Source organism: Pelmatolapia mariae, linkage group LG16_19, assembly GCF_036321145.2.
Source record: "Pelmatolapia mariae isolate MD_Pm_ZW linkage group LG16_19, Pm_UMD_F_2, whole genome shotgun sequence".
NCBI classification, from domain to species: Eukaryota; Metazoa; Chordata; class Actinopteri; order Cichliformes; family Cichlidae; genus Pelmatolapia; species Pelmatolapia mariae.
Window position 1 is genome coordinate 42,059,132 of NC_086241.1, and position 7,810 is coordinate 42,066,941.

At 36.7% G+C, this 7,810-nt stretch overlaps 1 protein-coding gene across 1 annotated transcript in view; it reads left to right on the forward strand.

Annotated features, from left to right (window-relative positions):
- foxg1a (forkhead box G1a) overlaps positions 1 to 2,645 on the forward strand; it is a 35,312-nt gene extending 32,667 nt beyond the window's left edge. The window contains exon 2 of the mRNA XM_063498608.1: positions 2,234 to 2,645. The gene's annotated coding sequence lies outside the window, so the exon portion shown is untranslated. The remainder of the gene's footprint in view (positions 1 to 2,233) is intronic.
- Positions 2,646 to 7,810: the final 5,165 nt, after the last annotated feature.

The following is a 7,810-nucleotide window of genomic DNA, read 5'->3' on the forward strand; positions in this document are numbered from 1 at the left end:
GGCACCTTCATTATACTCCATGCTATCTGTAAAGATATGAATAACACTGTGTGCTGCATACATAATTTGTACATATAATTATTGATAAACAAGACACAAGAGTTATACACTGATTTACTAGGCCACATAAAAAGAGAAGAATTGACTGCAGCTAATACAGAATGAATACTTTTGTATTCAATCATTCTGCCTGAAACAGCTAAACCTTCACCTTAACAGAGACAAAATCACAATTATGGTAGGATTAGAAAATACAATATTAAAGGATCAAAGAAGACAGGCATATGGAGGCAAACAGGTGAAAAGCTGGTTTAGCTTTGTTGGTTAAATAATCAAAACCCCTCTGGTAAAAAAGGCTCATTAGATTAGCATCAAAAGCTTGCTGAGAGTTTTCAAACAGAAAAGTCAGACTAAGGATCAGCAGCAAATGGGCGGTCAATGTGACACAGAAAGGAACCACAAATATAATGAGGTGCAATATAAATCTGTCAGCACACACCAGCAGCCTCTGCCTGCTTTATACTGGCTCACTGCATGTTTGGTCTGTATCCGTGTCTCTGTGTTGACGTTGTGTTTGCCGACTGTATGGCTAAACAAGGCCTGCTGTGTATTTTTAGCTAAGCAGGCCTTAGTGTGTATCCTATGACCAATATGTTGGAGTACACACTGCAGTACAGAAAATACATACACAAATACCAACACACTGCAGTTATTTGAGGAGTTTCCAGAATGTTTGAGCTGTTATTTATGCATGGCCCTGTCTTAAAACCAAAATGTCCCTGCAAATGTATTTTGCTCCCTTGTGAAAATTATCTTCAACTTTAGATATTATTGTTTTTTGCTCAAATGGAAAAGTCAAGTTTTTCTTTACAGGCTTAGAAAGTCCTCAATCATGATGACTTAAGCTAGCCTGAACCTGTGCTTTCACACTATGTAAATATTTTTTTTTTTGTAAATGCAGGTGTCCCATTTTTTTTTGCCAATTACAACAACAAAAATCAATTTGTTCCTGTTAAAAGGGAGTTTTTCCTTCTCACTGTCACTAAAGTGCTTGCTCACAGGGGGCATCTGATTCTTGGGATTTTCGCTGTTTTCTCTGTATTATTGTAGGGTCTTTACCTTACAATATAAAGTGCCTTGAAGCAACTGTGATATAGCACTGTATACTACAAAAAACCCCCACAATTTGTGGCATTATATTAATATAATATTAATAAAATATATTAGTTAGATTTGATGCATTTAAACAAACAGCAGGGATTTGTATATTTTATCAAATTTAATATGCATAAAACAGCTTCCTGTGTAAAACATTTTGTGGGATGTGATGAATTAATGTGATATAAGCATGTATAATTTTCACATATTACAAAAGCATAAATTCCAGTTTCAGATGTACTTAGCTAATATTATAACTGAATAATATTCACATGGGAATCATCAGGATGCTGCACACATTATTTTTTTTACCGACTTCATGTTTTGGTCAGCATCATCTGGGTTATTTGGTCATTTTCAGATTAACAGTTAGACCTATACTGTAGCTATTGGTGAGGGAAGAATTCAGATTAATTTGGATCATACTACACATTTTTATTACAAGTTTTAAAGAAGACATTGTTCTGCTCCACAGATGTATCCCACTGGTCCTCACAAATTCAAGTTCCTGGCAGGGAGGTAAGGCAGCTAGTTACAGACTGAGCTGTAGTACCACTTCAGTCATTATTCCTGAGGTGTGCCAGATGCTATAAAATAGCGTGCAAGTGGAGTTTGTTTGTGCCCATTTCCAATACCAGACCTAACATAGGTTTCTGTCAGAGAATTTTGAACTTACATCTTTATTTGGGTTATGGGAAGCATTTACTAATCAAAGCAGCTACAAAGGCCAGCAGAACTAAAAAGGTGTTATTCCTGTCATATCATCTCCTTGAACCAAGGATTCATCGTATGTTCCTCAAGCCCTTACAGTTACTGCGCTCACAGTGTATAGTCTGTACAGTCAGAGATTTTGAGGAAGGGCATTTCACATGAACATTTTACTGACTTGGGCAAACTAACTATTTATGTCATGATGCAGACCCACCAAGACAAAACGGGACTTAATACAGAAAAATGGATTGTATTAGAAAAACAAGAAACAACTGAAAACAACAAATAAAAAACTTTTTTTTACATTCAGATTTCCAAAAATGAGTTTCCATTAATTTATACCAGTCTATATGTTTCATACTAGGTATAGTCTCCTGTGGACATGATGCAAACAGTCAGCCTCTCTGTGTGGACTGCACAACTTTCTGGATCCGTTGTTGAAGAATTACTTTCTTCCTGGATGAGAAGATCTTCCAGCTGTGCAGTGGTCAATGGTTGTGGCTGCCTCTTATGAACATGTTGTGCAGCATGTCTTCAGGCACATTTAGTACGAGACATTTAGGACTAAATGGTGGCCAAGGAAGTGTCTGGACATGGTCCTGATAACCAAAGGCTGCTACTCTGGCAGTGTTGGGGAGGCCAGAGCGTTCCTGCAAGAACAGGTTGGAACACTTCATCTCAGCACCTCTGTCTAGTTTAGCTTTCCTGGAACAATCAGATCAGAAACTGTGCTCTCATGGACAAGGCTGCAGCAACAATGTGGGCATATGTGGCAGCATGCAGCATGCTAATAGCCTGGCCTCAGTCATCGTCAGTCAGTTATGGCATGGTAGCATTGATAACAATGTTGCGGATACACCACCAAGAATGCAGAAAATCAAACCAATTCTGAGATTTGCAAGTGAGTTGATTTGTGTTCGGTAAACAAATTACTAAACCAACTACTAACTATAACCAGTCAACTGTAATGTAAAACATATATTTTGGTGTTTTCTAAGAGACTGTAGTAATGTACTGAGAGATGGATTTAAAACAAATAATGAAAATGTATTTATGTTTTTAATCTCTAAAACAATCTGCCAATCTGCCAATGTTTTCCTCTATATCTGTATATATACTTTTAAAAATAATTCATACATCTGTAAAGCAGCGATTATTTTGAAATGAAAAGTTGTTAATATTTAGCTAATGTAAAAACTAACTGTATAACTAAATGTAAAGTATAAAGAAAATACTGTAGTGCCCTAAATTATTAACAAATGTAGTTAGACTCCACCACTTATTGAAGTCTAAACCTTAATTTGTGGCTGATATTGATATGAAGAGTGAAAAATAAATCTGCTTTGTGGTTGAAAAATTTCAGAGTTTGAGGTCTGATTCCTGCAGAATCCATTTGTTTAATATGTAACCCAAATCTGTAATGAAAAGTCAAGCAACAATTAATTAAAAGTCAATTTTTTCCTCTGTGGTGAAGCTGAAAAATCATCACACTGACCAGATAATAATATTGTGTCAGCAGTGATGGAGTGAGTATAAACTATGTGAGTCGCAGCTGCTGCGCATAATGACAAAAACAACTGCAGAGAAAGCCAAAAATGACACTTGTTTAAAACAAAACAAAACAAAAAAAACCCCCAAAACATTTTTTTCCAGACACAAACACAGAATGTCATGATTGAGGAAAGTCAGATGTTGGAGTGGTTAGTTGAACTAAAATTACATATGTATGTATCTGTGTGTGCGTGTGTGTATGTGTGTGTTTCTGTTTTTAGCTTTTCCTACTGATAAAAAATACAGACATTTCTGTTATTTTCTATCAATGATAGAAACTTATGATTTTTTTTTTTTACCGAGAGTTCACTTTAAAAAACAAAACAAAAAGAGGATATTCTGTCAGTTAACAAAAACTATTTTTTTGTTAATGGACTTTCAGTTTTATAACTGCAGGATGGTCTGCCCAATCACCTAATATAACCTTTTCTTTAATTTTACACATTTATTTCTTACAATTTAAGCACCAAGCAGCATTACTTTCTCATGTAGAAAAACTGAGCTGCATTGTTGAAATTGCATTTCACTGGTTCAGCCCACTGGAGATCAGAGTGGGGTGTAGGTAGCCTACAGTGTAATATTAGTTTGGAATCCCCTTTGAGTGTTTTCTGTGTAAACTATTGCCCTTTGTATATAATGAAGTTTTTTGACATCAAGACAAAATGAAATCAGTTTCAGTCACATAAAAGCACTTTAGATATACAAGTCAAATAAAGCAAAAGAGATGTATAATAACTCATCTCTGATCTTCTTAAAAATACCATACAAAATCTGACATATGGTGCACTTATAATATGTATATAAAACAAGCTTCTCTCAAGTGAAACAGAACATAAGCATCACCTATATCTCAACATTATAGCCCTTATATATCTCCAAAATATTTTTGCATATATATATTTTGTAAATCTTCCATATAGAATAGATTGGTGACATATGTGGACTGTTCTGCTTTATTAGGGCTAGAAATTTGTACCACTTCATCCAATTACGGAAAAAAGCATAATTTTAGAATATCTAAGTCTACCTTTTCCTATTTTTTATTTAATTTAATTCCCAGTTGTTTACCATTTAAGGTTTCAAGAATGAATGAAAAAACAATGTGACATATTTTTTTTGTTAGTGTTCACTGATAAAATATAAAGAACCTTAAAATGTCTAGATTTGACAAATGAAAAGTATACGTGTTCAGTACCGTGAGCATAAAACTAGTTTTGGATCTTCTTGTGTAATGTTATATTGAGCATTAGTTGTGTGAAACTTGAGTCATTTTCTTGATAAACTGCTTGTGGTTGGATTTTCCAGTTACAGTTAACTTCTCTGTGCACAACTGAAACCCGGTCTTTTCTGATGAGCAGCAATGTTTTCTCTGCCAGTCTTTGTCTGCAGTCTTTCTGCCTCTCTGTGGGAGAGGAGGAGGGGTGATGGGTGGTGGTTTGTTGCCCTCAATATGTTGTGATGGAAGACTTGGTTATCCAGAAGGAGTGTCCGCCTGGCCAGACAGGAACCATCATTGATCTGTTTGGCATCAGGCGTCTCCACAGCTTAGAGTGCTGATCAGGCTGCCGGTGGATCCACAGAGTCGGGCTCTGTTCGCACTGCAGCTGACAGCACACCCAAGTCTGCTCCTTTCTGTTCGTCGTGGGCAGATTTTATCTTTCTCTGCTCAGTGTGAACCGCAAAAGCTGCAGAGTGTATGGAAGTGACAGAACATGATGAGGAGTCTCCATTTATGAAAATAACAGAAGTGATGGGAAGCAAAGTGGGTTTCAAAATGAACAGTAAAATACTCATGACCCTGTTGAAAGGTTGGCTGTTTTTTCCCCAAATGTTACACATAACATTTCAGCAACACAGCAAGGGTACAATTACATGAAACTGTCTTTGACCAATGCTTGCTTATTATTACTCTTACTATTAGTTCAAATGATTAGTTCTTTTGTTTTGTTTGCTCATCGACTCCCTGACCAACTTAGTATAGCCCTACTAGGCAATCGTGGCTCAAGAGTTGGGAGTTCGCCTTGTAATTGGAAGGTTCCCGGCTCGGACAGTCTCAGTCGTTGTGTCCTTGGGCAAGACACTTCACCCGTTGCCTACTGGTGGTGGTCAGAGGGCCCGGTGGCGCCAGTGTCCGGCAGCCTCGCCTCTGTCAGTGCGCCCCAGGGTGGCTGTGGCTACAATGTAGCTTGCCATCACCAGTGTGTGTGTGAATGGGTGGATGACTGTGAATGTGTAAAGCGCTTTGGGGTCCTTAGGGACTAGTAAAGCGCTATACAAATACAGGCCATTTACCATTTATATGTATTAAGTCTTGCAAAAACAAATTTTAAATTTTATTTTATAATTTTTTTTAACTAGTTAATACACAGACCAGAATGATTGCACGTGTGGAAGCAGAAGTGTTTCCAGGATATTTCCAATAAAATAAGTATAATGGAAAGGTTGTTAGAGAAGATTTAAGCATGAATTGTTTGGGGCAGAATGTGTTTTGTATCTGCAAGAACCGTTTTACTCTGCTGGAGGGGGTAAAGCTAATCTCTTCCAACTTGTGTGCCTGATTTAGTTTAACAGGGTGGAAACAAAGGTGTGCACGAGAGAATCATGTTGCTGTAAACTGAGTGATGAGACTATGCTTTTTGGGATGATGAGAAAATCTGAGGCATGCAAAGATCAAAATAACAAGAAAAAGTGGGATATCATTCTGGCTATTTAATAAGAATTATGAGAGCTCATAATTACAGTTTAGCTGGACCTTCACTTCCTAACTAGCATATTGTAGCAGCATACTATGTTTTATGTGAGTTTTATTTTCCCTGAATGTATAGAAAAGCCTCCTCTCAATGTGAACTAGTTTCTCTTGATAAGGAGCAATGCACTGCACACATCTATTGGCATAATTTCCTTTGCAAGGTGTTTTAAATGATGCGAATCACTGTAATTTGACTCAAACCAAGATTCTTTTGTTTGTTTTTGAAAGGAAAACTTGAAAAACAAAACTAGGAGTTTGTTTCTTCACTGTGGCACACACCAGTATAATGCACAGATATGAATAAAAGGGAATCTTCTTAAAACAGGATTAGTAGTAGCTTGTCCAGACTTGTCATTCCCCCAGAATACTTTATAAAGTCACAGCTAAAATTTCAAAGCCAAAGTTAAAATGCACCGCTAACTCTACAAAGATACAGCTTAATTTCTAACTTCCCGACGTTACAGCAAGTTCTTAAATGCTAACACAAGTATAATAAAGTGAAAGCTAAATGTTAAGTGCTTATATTAACTGCACAATCATAGCCAAATTCAAAATTCTAACTTTAACTTTCCACATTTACAGCTAAAGTTGAAATGGTAATTTTAACTTTATAGACAGAACTCATTTTTAAACCAACTTTAGCTTCCCAAAGTTAAGCAAACATTTAAACTCCAATATAAGCATAACAAAGCAAGTGCTGAAGCTTTACACCCCTAACCTTAACTTGTTGAGATTAGAAATTTCAGCTGCTCCCCTATTTTCTAAGGGGTTACTACAGTGAATAAATATGTGATGAATAAGAAAAACTATTGTGTCAACTACTACACCACAGATCCATTTAAATTGTAAATGTGGAACATTAGTTAAAAACATTAAAATTAGACTGTACCTCATAACAGTCACAGCCGGCTGGTGTGTTTCTACTACTGTACAAAACAAAACATTTTTGTACACAGTACATATTAGGATATTTGAATAACATTAATCAGCATTAAATCAGGAAAACAAAAACTGATATGATCAATTAAAATTCAATTTAAAATTTTGCAATATTTTACATTTTTACTCCAGAGTCACCTCACAAACTCTGGCTACCGCTCATCTGTAGTGAGTGTAGTCAGACAGAAAAGTGACTCTAGACCAAATCCAGCTGTCAGTCTGCTTTTTACCTTAGCTGTCATTCCCAGGTGAGACGCACCGCCTAAATTTACTCTAGGAGAGCCTGCAAATCTTTGCTAAAGGTTTACAGGCAGCTAGCAGAGGCTGTAAACTTCTGCTAGCTGCTGTTAGCCAGCGTTAGTGAAACAGTCTTTGCAGTGAATCTAAGGGTGGACTTTGACAGTTAGTGAATGAACTCTGATAAAATGAGAGAATGTAATCAAGCTGTGTATCAGAGGAAAAGTGTGCTTTTTAGGAAACTCTGGTCTAACAATAGCTGGCATAATGTTAGCTTATAACCAGCTCTTGTGTTCTCTTCAGATGTACAGAGATGGGAGAGTTGCATGACGATCTGTGATAATAAGTAGCTGTGACAATATCGGGATAAATAAGCATGTTTGTGATGTTTTTCGTGTGTTAGAGCCCTGACCATTCAGGAGATGAGATCTGAGGTGAGGAGGAAGAGGATGACACTTTGTTAAG